Source organism: Bison bison, unplaced genomic scaffold (assembly GCF_000754665.1).
Source record: "Bison bison bison isolate TAMUID 2011002044 unplaced genomic scaffold, Bison_UMD1.0 scf7180017864537, whole genome shotgun sequence".
Classification (NCBI taxonomy): Eukaryota; Metazoa; Chordata; class Mammalia; order Artiodactyla; family Bovidae; genus Bison; species Bison bison.
The window spans coordinates 4,038,126-4,051,693 of record NW_011495085.1 but is presented as its reverse complement, the minus strand read 5'-3'; positions in this window follow the sequence as shown (position 1 = coordinate 4,051,693).

Genomic DNA, 13,568 nt, shown 5'->3' with positions numbered 1-13,568 from the left:
TGTGGCCAAAACTTCCAAAACTATGTTGAATAGTAATGGTGAAAGTGGGCACCCTTGTCTTGTTCCTGACTTTAGAGGAAATGCTTTCAATTTTTCACCATTGAGGATAATGTTTGCTGTGGGTTTGTCATATATAGCTTTTATTATGTTGAGGTATGTTCCTTCTATTCCTGCTTTCTAGAGAGTTTTTTATCATAAATGGATGTTGAATTTTGTCAAAGACTTTCTTTGCATCTATTGAGATAATCATATGGTTTTTATTTTTCAATTTGTTAATGTGGTGTATTACATTGATTGATTTTCGGATATTGAAGAATCCTTGCATCCCTGGGATAAAGCCCACTTGGTCATGGTGTATGATCTTTTTAATGTGTTGTTGAATTCTGATTGCTAGAATTTTGTTATGGCTTTTTGCATCTATGTTCATCAGTGCTATTGGCCTGTAGTTTTCTTTTTTTGTGGGATCTTTGTCAGGTTTTGGTATAAGGGTGATGGTGGCCTAATAGAATGAGTTTGGAAGTTTACCTTCCTCTGCAATTTTCTGGAAGAGTTTGAGTAGGATAGGTGTTAGCGCTTCTCTAAATTTTTGGTAGAATTCAGCTGTGAAGCCGTTTGGACGTGGGCTTTTGTTTGCTGGAAGATTTTTGATTACAGTTTCAATTTCCATGCTTGTGATGGGTCTGTTAAGATTTTCTATTTCTTCCTGGTCCAGTTTTGGAAAGTCATACTTTTCTAAGAATTTGTCCATTTCTTCCACCTTGTCCATTTTATTGGCATATAATTGCTGATAGTAGTCTCTTATGATCCTTTGTATTTCTGTGTTGTCTGTTGTGATCTCTCCATTTTCATTTCTAATTTTATTGATTTGATTTTTCTCCCTTTGTTTCTTGATGAGTCTGGCTAATGGTTTGTCAATTTTATTTATCCTTTCAAAGAACCAGCTTTTGGCTTTGTTGATTTTTGCTATGGTCTCTTTTGTTTCTTTTCCATTTATTTCTGCCCTAATTTTTAAGATTTCTTTCCTTCTACTAACCCTGGGGTTCTTCATTTCTTCCTTTTCTAGTTGCTTTAGGTGTAGAGTTAGGTTATTTATTTGACTTTTTCCTTGTTTCTTGATGTATGCCTGTATTGCTATGAACTTTCCCCTTAGGACTGTTTTACAGTGTCCCACAGGTTTTGGGTTGTTGTGTCTTCATTTTCATTTGTTTCTATGCAAATTTTGATTTCTCTTTTGATTTCTTCTGTGATTTGTTGGTTATTCAGCAGCGTGTTGTTCAGCCTCCATATGTTGGAATTTTTAATAGTTTTTCTTCTGTAATTGAGATCTAATCTTACTGCATTGTGGTCAGAGAAGATGCTTGGAATGATTTCTATTTTTTTTGAATTTACCAAGGCTAGATTTATAACATGATAATTGTATGTTTAATATTAATATCACTCACCTTATACCTATGTAAAGATAGAATAATGTTTACATATGTCTTATGCTTTCATATCTAATTTTTCTTATTTTTTAAATATTTCTAAGCTATGCAGATCATCTGCAAGTTTTTCAAATTGTTGCAAATATCTGCACAGTTTTTGAATATACTTATTTGAAGAAAGTCCATGCATAAGTGGGCCTGTGCAGTTCAAACCCTATGTAGTTTAAAGATCAACTGTACACACATCTCTGTTAGAAACATATCTAAAATCAGTGAATATATAAATACATCTCAGAAATAGATAAATGAGAGTAATTCCTGAGCCATAGAATATAAGTATATTGTTGTTCATTCGCTAAGTCCTGTCTGACTCTTTGCAACCCCATGGATTGCAGCAAGCCAGGCTTTGCTTTCTTTCATGATCTCTTGGAGTTTGTTAAAATTTATGCCCATTGAGTCGGTGATGCTATCTAACCATCTTATCCTCTTGTGCCCCCTTCTCCTTTAGCCTTCAATCTTTCCCCGCATCAGGGTCTTTTCCAATGAGTCAACTTTTCACATCAGGTGGACAAAGTATTGGAGTTTCAGCCTCAGTATTAGCCCTTCCAATGAATATTCAGGGTGACTTGCAACTCTCATAAGTATTGTAAATATCTCACAAGTATATTGAACTTCAGTTAATACTGCAAAAATATTTTCCCAAGAGTGTATTGCCTGTTAGGATTTATGACAGCAGTGGCAACATGGTCTCTATGTTCAATAGCCTCATCACTATTTGATTGTCAGTTTTTTTCTCTTAGCTCTTTGAATGATTTTAATCAAATTTAATTTTACTTTGTCCTAACAATTCATAAAATAAAAAAGAAATATGTATATACATACATACACATGCATCTTATATAGCCTCATTTTTGAAGCTGTGTCCCATTGAGCGGTCTGTCATATTGATAAGTAAGTGCTCTGTATATATTCAGTATTGGTTTTCCAGGTGAGGTATTATAATTCCAAATATCTGTGGGTTTCAGTTTCACTAACACAAAGATGTCTTTTGATAATCAACCTAATTTTACATTGGACACAACTTGGTGACTGAACAATTTATAAACAGTTTCCTTTATATGTCTTTTTTTTTTTTTTAAGTGCTTATCCAAGTTTGTAAAAAAATTTCATATGAATACTTCTGAAAGCATAAGTATTATGCTCTCATATGTATAAAAAACTTATTTGAAATCAATTTTTGAATATGAAGTGATATAGGAAGTCAGGACCTATATTTTTATGTGCATAAAAATAGAAATTCTAATTTATTTGAAAGATATTTTCCCAAAATGTTATCCAGTTGTTTTATAAGTCAAGTCATCTGTGAGTCTACTTTTGAACTCTGGATCTTGTTCTCCTGGTCTGTATGTCTATACTTGTGTTGATATTACATTAAAATTACTATGATGTTCTAATGATCTTAGTAAATGATAATGTATATCATCTGGCTATTTTTAATTCTCTCAAGAATCCTTTTTGTTTTCTTACTCTTTTCATTTCTGTGCATGCTAAGTCGCTTCAGTCGTGTCTGACTCTTTGAGACCCTATGGACTGTCAGCCTCTGTCCATGAGATTCTCCAGACAAGAATACTGGAGTGGGTTGCCATGCCTTTCGCTAGGGAATCTTCCCGACTCAGGGATCGAACCCGACAGGCAGGTTCTTTACCCACTAGCACCACCTGGGAAGCCCCCAGTAATTTTGCTCATTGATATACACACTTACCACACAACCACAGAAAATTCTTGTGTAATTTTGTTTGAAGTTATGTTGCTGGCTTTGAGGAAATTATTTTCTTTAAAATATCGAATCTTCAATCGAACATTCATTTATTTAGAATTTCTTTAATAAATTCAAATAATTTTCTGCAGTTTTTAAAAGTGTTTGTACAATTTTACTATATTCCTATGCATTTGCTGGGCTTTGATGTTACATTGATAAATGGAATTCATTTAAATTGATTTTCTAGCTGTTCTTTTGTACAGCTATGGCTGCTTTTGATTATTGATATTGTACCCAGTGACCTTATTAAGTTAACTCTCTTAAGTTTTACTTTACATTGGGTAAGGTTGATGAACAGAGTTGTGCCAGTTTCAGGTTTTACAGCAAAGTGATTCAGTTATGCACATATCTGTTCTTTTTCAAATTATTTTCCCATTTAGCTTATTACAGAATATGCTGCAGATTTTCCTGTGATATAGAATAGTCCTTGTTTGTTGTCTATGTTAAACATAGTTGTGTGTACTTATCAATTCCACACTCCCAATTTATCCCTCACTCCACCCCACCTTTTCCCTTTGGTACCATAGTTTGTTTTCTAAGTCTGTGAGTCTGTCTCTGTTTTGTAAATAAGTTCTTTTGTATCACTGTTATTTTAGATTCTACATATAAACAATGTATATGTTTATATGTATAAAACATCATATGATATTTATCTTTGTCTGACTTACTCGACTTAGTATAATAATCTCCAGGTCCATCCATGCTGCTACAAAGGGGATTATTTCATTATACTTTATGGTTGAGCATCATTCTATTCTATATATGTATCTCACCTTCTTTATGCATTCATCTGTTGATGGATATTTATGTTACTTTCATGTTTTAGCTATTGTAAACAGTACTGCAATGAACACTGGGGTACATGTATCACGTTAAACTAAGGTTTCCTCCAGATACATGCCCAGGAATGGGATTGCTAGATCATGTGGTAGCTATATTTTTAGTTCTTTAAGGAACCTCCATATAGTGGCTGTACCAATTAACATTCCCACTAACAGTGTAGAAGGGTTCCTTTTCTCACAACTCCACCAGCGTTTACTGTTTGTAGATTTTCTGATGATGGCCATTTTGACCGATGTGAGATGATATGTCACTGTAGTTGTGATTTGGAATTCTTTAATAATTAGTGATGCAGAGAATTTTTTCATGTGCCTCCTGGACATCTGTAGATCTTCTTTAAAGAAATATCTATTTAGGTCTTCTACCCATTTTTGATTTTTCTTTTTTAATTGAGCTGCATGCATTGTTTGTAGATTTTGGAGATTAACCCCTTATTTATTACTTTGTTTGCAAATATTTTCGTCCATTCTGTGGGTTGCCTTTTTGTTTTTATTTGTGAAAGCTTTTGAAAAACTTTTGAGTTTGACTAGATCTCACTTGCTTATTCTTGTTTTTGTGTTCATTCCTCTACAAGGAAGATCCAAAAATATATTTTTGTAATTTATGTAAGAGTGTTCTGCCCCAGATTTCCTCTGAGTTTTAGAGTATCAGGTCTTACATTGATATCTGCAATCCATTTTGAGTTTATTTTTGTGTATGGTGTTAAAGAATGCTCTACTTTACTTCTTTTAAATATAGCTATCCAGTTTCTCTAGCACCATTTCATGAATAGAATATTTTTCTCCAGTATGTATTTTTGGCTTCTTTGTCATTGATTAATTGACCTTGGGTGCATGGGTTTATTTCTAGGCTTACTATCCTGTTCCATTGATCTGTATTTCTGTTTTTGTGCCAGTGCCCTCCTGTTTTGATGACTACATATTTGAGTTTAGTCTGAATTCAGGGAGCCTGTTTCATCCAGCTTCATTTTTCTTTCTCAGTTTTGCTTTGATTATTCAGGCTTGCTTGTGTCTCTATGCAAATTTAACATTTTTTGTCCTAGTTGTGTGAGAAATGCCATTGGTAATTTGATGGTGATTATGTTGAATCTGTAGATTGTCTGAGATTGTCACAGTATGGTCATTTTCATTGTACACATTCTTCCAATCCAAGAACATGGTATATCTCTCCATCTGTCTGGGTCATCATCGATTTCTTTTATCAGCATCTTATATTTTTCAGATAGGTCTTTTGCTTCCTTAGGTAGATTTATTCCCAGGTAGGTTTGTTCCTAGGTATTTTATTATATTTAATGCAGTGATAAATGGGATTGTTTGCTTAATTTATCTTGCTGACCTTTGTTAAGTAGTGTATAGAAATGCAACAGATTTCTGTAAATTAATTTTGTACCTTGCAACTTTGCCAAACTCATTAATGAGCTCTTTAAGCAGCTTTAAAGCTTTGAAGCTTTAATCTTCAAACAGTGACATTTTGCTTCTTTTCCAATTTGGGTTCATTTTATTTCTTTTTCTTTTCTGATTGCCATGGGTAGGACTTCCAAAACTTTCTGAATTATAAAGGCAAGAGTGGACATCCTTGTCTTGTTCTTGATCTTAGAGGAAATGTTTTCAATTTTTCACCACTGAGAATGATGCTTGCTATGGCTTTGTCATATATGGCCTTTATTATGTTGAGATATGCTCCTTCTATGCCCACTTCTGGAGTTTTCTTTTTTGCTTGTTTTTTTTTTTTTTAATAGGTGTTGAATTTTGTCATAAGTTTTTTCTGCTTCTATTGATATTATGATATGGCTTTTATTTGAATTGCTTTTGTGAGGTATCACACTGATTGACTTGAGGATATTGAAAAACTCTTGCATCCCTGGGATAAATCCCACTTGATTATGGTATATGATCCTTTTAATGTATTGTTGGATTTGGTTTTCCTAGTATTTTACTGAGGTTTTGGTTTTCCTAGTATTTTATTGAGGTTTATTTGTGTGTGTGTCTGTATGTTCATCACTGATATTGTCTTGTAATTTTCTTTTCTGTGATATTTTTGTCTTGTTTTGCTATCACAGAGCTGATGGTCTCACAGAATGAATTTGGGACTATTGTTTTTGCTGCAGTTTTTTTGGCATAGTTTGAAAAGGACAAGTTTTAAGTTTTCTCTAAATGTTTGATACAATTCATCTGTGAAGACTTCTGGTCATGGATTTTTCTTTGTTGGGAGTTTTGACTTGTTTTCTTTTCTTTGTTTCTTTCTTTTTTTTTTTTTTTTTTGCTGCACAATGTGGCATGCAGGATCTTAGTTTGCTGACCAGGTATTAAACCCACGCTGCCTGCATTGAGAACATGGAGTCTGAACCACTGGACTGCCAGGTAAGTCTCTGTTGGGGGTTTGAAAATCACAGTTTCAATTTCAGTACTTGTGAATGGTCTGTTCATATTTTCTATTTCTTTCTAGTCCAGTCTTGTAATGTATATTTCTAAGAATTTATCCATTTTTTCCTATGTTGTCCATTTTATCTGAATACAGTGCTTGTGGTAGTCTCTGGTTCTTTGCATTTCTGTGGTGTCTATTGTAACTCCCCCCCCCACCCCCATTCATTTGTGATTTTATTTTTTTGAGCCCTCTCCCTGTTTTTCTTGTCATGTCTGGGCTACAGGCTAACCAATTTTGTTTATGTTTTCAAAGAACCTGTTTTTAGTTTCATTTATCTTTTTTTTTATAATTTGTCTTTATTTCATTTATTTCTGCTCTAATTTTAATGATTTTATTCCTTCTACTAACATTAGGTTTCATTTCTATTTCTCTAATTCTTTAGGTGTAAGGTTAGGTTGTTTTAGATTTACTTGTTTCTGAGGTAAGCATTTCTTGCTATAAACTTTTCTCTTAGAACTGTTTTTGCTGTGTTCCATAGGTTTTGGTTCATGGTGTTTTCATTTTCATTTCTCTCTAGGGATTTTTTTTGTTAATGTCCTCTTTGATTTCTTCAGATATCCATTGGCTGTTTAGAAGCCTATTGCCTAACCTCCAAGTGTTTTTGTCTTTGTATAATTTTTTTCTTATAGTTGTTTTTTAACTACATAGTATTATGTTTGGAAAAGATGTTTGATATGACTTCAATTTTCCTAGATTTACTGAGGCTTAGTTTGTGGTCCAGCATGTGATCTACTTTGAATATTCCATGTGCACTTGAGAAGAATATGTTTTCTACTGGTTTTGGATGAAATGCTCTATAAATATCACTTAAGTTCATCTGGTCTAGTGTGTCATTTAAGGCCTGTGTTTGCATATTGATTTTCTGTCTGGATGACCCTCCATTGATGAATGTGGGATGTTAAAGTTCTCACTATTATTGTATTACTGTGGATTTTTCCTTTTACACCTGTTAGTATTTGCCTTACATGTTGACATGCTCCTATGATGGGTGCATATATAATTATTACATTTCTTCTTGAATTGACCCCTTAATCATTATGTAGTGCCCTTCTTTGTTTCTTGTAATAATCTTTATTTTATAGTCTATTTTGTCTGATATGAGTATCCTACAGATTTCTTTTGATTTCAATTTCATGGAATTCTTTTTTCCATCCCTTGACTTTAAGTCTGTATGTGTCCCTAGATTTGAAGTGGGTCTCTTGTAGACAATTTTTATATGGGTTCTGTTTTTGTATTCATTTAGTGAATCAATGTCTTTTGGTTGGAGCATTCAATACATTTACATTTGAGTTAATTATCGATATTTGTGTTCTTATTGCTATTTTGTTTACTGTTCTGGTTTTATTTTTGCAGGTCTTTTTTCTTCCTTTCCTGTTTTGTATTCTTCTGATTTGGTGATTAACTTTAGCGTTGTGTTTGGATTCCTTTTCTTTTTTATGTGTGTATCTATTGTAGATTTTTTTGTTTGCAGTTACCATGAGGTTTTGATATAGCAGTCTATACATAAACAAGAGTTTTTTAAAGTTGTTGGTCTTTTTATTTCACATGCATTTCCAATATCCTGCATTTGTATCCTTCTCTTTATGGTTATTGGGATTATGTAGGTTTAAACCTATCTTTAATGTAGGTTTGCTTTTTCCAGTGAACTTTTCCATTCATAATTTCTAGTTGTGGCCTTTTCTTTTCCATCCAAAGTCCTTAATATTTGTTCCAGACTGGCCTTGTGCTGCCGAATTCTCTTAACTTTTGCTTATTAGAAAACTTTTGATTTCTCCTTTGAATATGAACAAGTAGTAGGTTCTTCTCTTTCATCACTTTAAATATATTGTGCCACTTCCTTCTGCCCTGCAGAGTTTCTGCTAAGAAATCAGCTGATAACCCTATGGGTGCTTCCTCATATATTATTCTTTGCTTTTCTCTTGCTGATTTTAATATTTTTTCTTTCTTTTGTCAGTTTGATTACTGTATGTCTCAGCATGTTCCTCCATAATTTATCCTGCCTAAGAATCCCTGTGCTTCCTGGACTTAGGTGACTTTTTCCTTTCCTAAGTTAGGGAAGTTTATAGCTGTCATTTCTCAGATCCTTTCACTCTTTTCTCCTTCTGAGACTCCTATAATATGCATGTTAGTGTGTTTAGTGTCCCAAATGCCTTTTAGATGTTTTCGTTCATCTTTATTCTGTTCCATGGTAGAGGTTTATCCCATTCTATCTTCCAGGTCACTTCTGTTTTCTTCTGCTCACTTATTCTGTGATTCATTCCTTCTAGTTTACTTTTCATTTCAGTTATTATTTGTTTTTTAGCTCTATCTATGTCTTTGTTAAACATTTCTTGTCTCTTTTTAATCTGTGCCTCCAATCTTTTTCTTTTTCCTCCAGATCTGTAGAATTCATGCAATCAAATCCCATTGGCCTTCAAAGCCAGATTCTCTGGGATCCCCTCCTCCCATTGCCAGACCCTCAGGCTGGGCAGCCTGGCATGGGACTCATAACTTGAACTTCTGTGAGAGGACTTCTGTGATGTAATTATTGTCCAGCTTGTGGGTTGCCTACATAGCAGATGTGGAATTTCCTTTTATCATGATTGCATCCCTACTACCATCTCATCATGGCTGCTTCTTTGTCTTTGGATGTAGATTATCTTTTTTGGTCAGTTCTAGGATTTTTTTTGTTGTTGTTGTAAATAGTGGTTTACCAAAAAAGTGAGGTCACACTTTTCCATTCTGCCAGCTTGTCCTTGCCTCCTATCTAAATTCACTTATTAATACTGAATAAGTATTGGAGATTTTTTATACACTAATCATTTTGGCTGCAAATAATAATGATTCTACTTTCTCCACTCCAATTATTTTATCCTAATGTTTCTTGTCTCTTTTATGAACTAAGAATTCTAAACAATGCTAAATATAGTTAACCATAAGAGGAATCTTGGTCTCATTCCTCATCCCATGAGACACTTTCAACATCTTATCATAATTATTAAGTTTATTATTACATCCCATAATTCATCAAATTAAGGAAGTTAGTGTCAAACACTTGCTTTTTAATTTTTTTTAAATTTTCATGAATACTCATTGAATCTTCTCATGCCCCTATTCCTCTGATACAATGATTATATCATTTTGTTACTGTTATTAATTCATGAATTAGTTGGTTTGATATTTTGAAGGAAAATTATTCCTGCATAACAGGAATAAATCCTAAATGAATTAAATTTTCAGGAAATATACAGTCAATTTCCATCCTTGTAAATGCCTTTTTAAATTTTGATATCAATTTTGATACTGACTTCCTGAAGTTAGTTGGTAAATGACTTCCTTTTATTATATTCAGAAGATTTAATAAAAAGCTTGCTGATAATTACATATTTAGAAGAATTCAGATAAAGACTTCTGAGCCTGAAGTATGTATTTATAACCAAATTTTAAATATTTCCTTAATTTTTAAAATAAATATGAAATTGCTGAGAATACTTTATTTTTGTGTTTGCTTGAATATTTTTTATAAAGGACTGTGTTGTTGGTATAAATTGTTAAAATTATTAGCAATACAGTTATTATATGTTGTACTATATTACCCATGAAATTAACTTTTCAGGGCTTACTAATACATTTGCCAGTAAATGTCAAAAAATTAGAGAATATTTACTTTCTCTACTGCATGAGAGATGATTCAAAAATGGAAGCAAACAAAACTATAGAGTGGGTAAAGAATTCAGTAGTTTTCAGGGATTACAGGGAGCAGATGTGAAGGATTGGGTAGGTGAATCTTAGGTGAATCATAGAGAATATTTTTATGGAGGTAAAACTATTTTGTATGATACCATTATGGTGAGTACAAGAAATTAAACATTCAGCAAAACCCATAGGATTTACAGCACAAAGAAGTATGCTTTAATTTATGCAAATACTCTCCCCCCAAAGATCATTTAGGAAGTTAAGGAAGTTCAGGATTGAGCAGAGAATGATAAAACAATCTAAACATGTTTATAAATATATAAAACAATCTTACAGAAGTCAGGGAGGAGAAAGATGCTGAACTATGTGACTGTGGAAATAAGTAAAAACTGTAAAAAAGCAAAGGCAAAAGAAATTATAATGCATTATATTCTAGCTGATAAATTTTTTTCCACAGGGATACAGACTAACAATTCTGAAACCACTATACAGTACACATATTCTAGAATTAAGTAAATGTATGATGGATGGTAGGGACTAGGTCTCATCACTGAAGTAGGAGATTACACACAAGCCCTAAGGGGAGGCTAAAATGATCCACAGTAATGGAAAAAGGTTGGAAACAATAGTAGGAACACTTGTTTAGCTAAATATAGCTGCAAACCACTCCTATAGACATATTTTTGGATATTTTATATATTAGTACATATAAAGGATAATGTATACACACACACACACATACATATATTTTTTTCAATCCACTGAAAGAGCCTAAGTGCAATGACACCCCAATAATAATTATTATACCTAGTGCCCAGATTTTGGTTTCTAATACCATAAATAAAAGAAAGAAAACAGAAATTCTTACAGACATTCTGAATGGGGTATCATACTACCCAGCACAAAAATTTAAAATATATACATATATATATATATATATTTGTGTTATTTAGTTGCTAAGTCATGTCCAACTCTTTTGCCAACCCATGGACTGAAGCCCACCAAGTTCCTCAAAATTCATGGGATTTCTCAGGCAAAAATAATGAAGTGGGTTGTCACTTCCTTCTCCAGGGGAACTTCCTGACCTAGGGATTGAACCCATGTCTCCTGCACTAGCAGGCAGATTCTTTACCATTGAGCCAAACCCCCCCCCCCAACCAAAGTATTTTTTTTAGGATAATAATTTTTATAGGATAGGTATATAAATGTAGATATAAATATTTGACACATAGATCATGTTGTTAGTTTGAATTAGTTCTTGTTGGAAGGCTGCAATCAAATTTAAGTATCAAAAATATTGATAATTGAGAAAGATCATAGACATTGTCAATAACTGTCCTGGAATCTGACATTGCATTCACCTACGAGGTTTATGAAATACTCTATCAAAAACACTTAAAATGGAAGGGCTTCTTGTATATGGATACTAACAGTCATTGAATTGAAAAGAGAAACCTAAAGACCTATTGAAATGAGTGCAAAATTGAATCAATAGTTCTGTTTAATATGAAATTAGTCTGATATTTAATATTTTATAAAAATGAAAAGATTTAGTACTATTGAAGTGTATGAGATTTTTCAAAAAGCTGGGAATTGTCCTTTAAATAAAAATTTGCTCATTAGTGATATGAATTAGATCAAATTGTAACCTTAGTTAACTAAATAAGAAAACAGGAATTTAGCAAGCTTTTAGCCTATACTCAAAATTACTTAAAAAGCATATTGGACTGTAAAAATATAGAGTATCATTATTAATGAAAATAAAGTTTATGTGTGGTTTTACTAAGCATTGCACACACGTAGTCTCTCAGTCATGTCTGACTCTTTGCAACCCCTGGACTGTAGCCCACCAGACTCCACTGTCCATGTAATTTACCAGGCAAGAATACTGGAGTGGGTTGCCATTTCCTTCTCCAGGGGATTCTCCCAACCCAGGGATCGAACCCATATGTCCTACATTGCAGGCAGATTCTGTAACACTGTGCCACCAGAGAAGCCCTTACTAAGCATTGAAGATACATAAGGATTAACTGTCAGAAGCAAAAATAAATATATTAAAAAAACATTAGAAGACATATGGATGTTGGACATAATCTGGTATAAGCTTTGCAATTGCCAGATGAAGAAATAAATGCTAAAAAATGAATTTATTTCATTCAAATTCATATAGATTGTGCTCAGTTTCTCAGTCATATCTGACTCTCTGTGACCCTTTGGACTGTAGCCAGCCAAGCTCCTCTCTCCATGGGATTTCCTAGGCAAGACTACTGTAATGGGTTGTTTTTCCCTTCTCAAGGGAATCTTCCTATCCCAGAGATTGAAGCTGTGTCTCCTACATTAGCAGGGGGGTTCTTTACCACTCGTACCACCAGCAGACTAAGGTCCACACGGTCTCAAATAGTCGAACAAAACTGAAGTGACCGAGCATGCATGAGTGCAAGCACATACATACACAAAAGTTCCATACCATATACTCTATCCATTACAAATTTACATGCAATGATTTTTAATTAATTCATAATGCTGTACAAATATCAATGTGATCTAATATTGGAACATTATATCATTCCTGAAAGAAACTCAGTACCCATTAACAGTAATTTCCATCTTTCTCCCCATCATTATTATGTCCATCATCCTAATCAACCACTAATCTGCATTCTGTCTCTATAGATTCACCATTTTAGACAATTCGTAAACATGGAATCATTTATAATGTGATCTTTCGTGGCTAATTTCCTTCATAATGTTTGCAAGGTTTATCCATGCTTCATAAAGCTTCATTGTATGGATATGCCAAATTTATCCATTCATCATTTGATAAACAGTTGGAGTTTCCATTTGTCATAATGTAAGTAATGCTTTTACAAACATTTGTCCATATATTTCGGTATTTGTCTTCATTTTTCTTAGTTTTATGTTTAGGTTTGAAATTGCTGAGTCATGTAGTAAATCTATTTTTAATTATTTAAAAAACTGCCAAATCGTGTTACATATAACCACACCATTTTATGTTACCTCTAGTAATATATGAAGATGGCAAACACTTCACATACTAGTCAGCATATATTATTACCTGGCTTTTAGATTATAGACATCCCAGTGAGGATCGAATGGTATCTCTTTTTTTTTTTTTCTAATTTTTATTTTCCTAATGCCGAAGAATTGATGCTTTGAACTGTGGTGTTGGAAAAGACTCTTGGGAGTCCCTTGGGCTGCAAGGAGATCCAACCAGTCCATTCTGAAGGAGATCAGCCCTGGGATTTCTTTGGAAGGAATGATGCTAAAGCGGAAACTCCAGTACTTTGGCCACCTCATGCGAAGAGTTGACTTATTGGAAAAGACTCTAATGCTGGGAGGGATTGGGGGCAGGAGGAGAAGGGGAC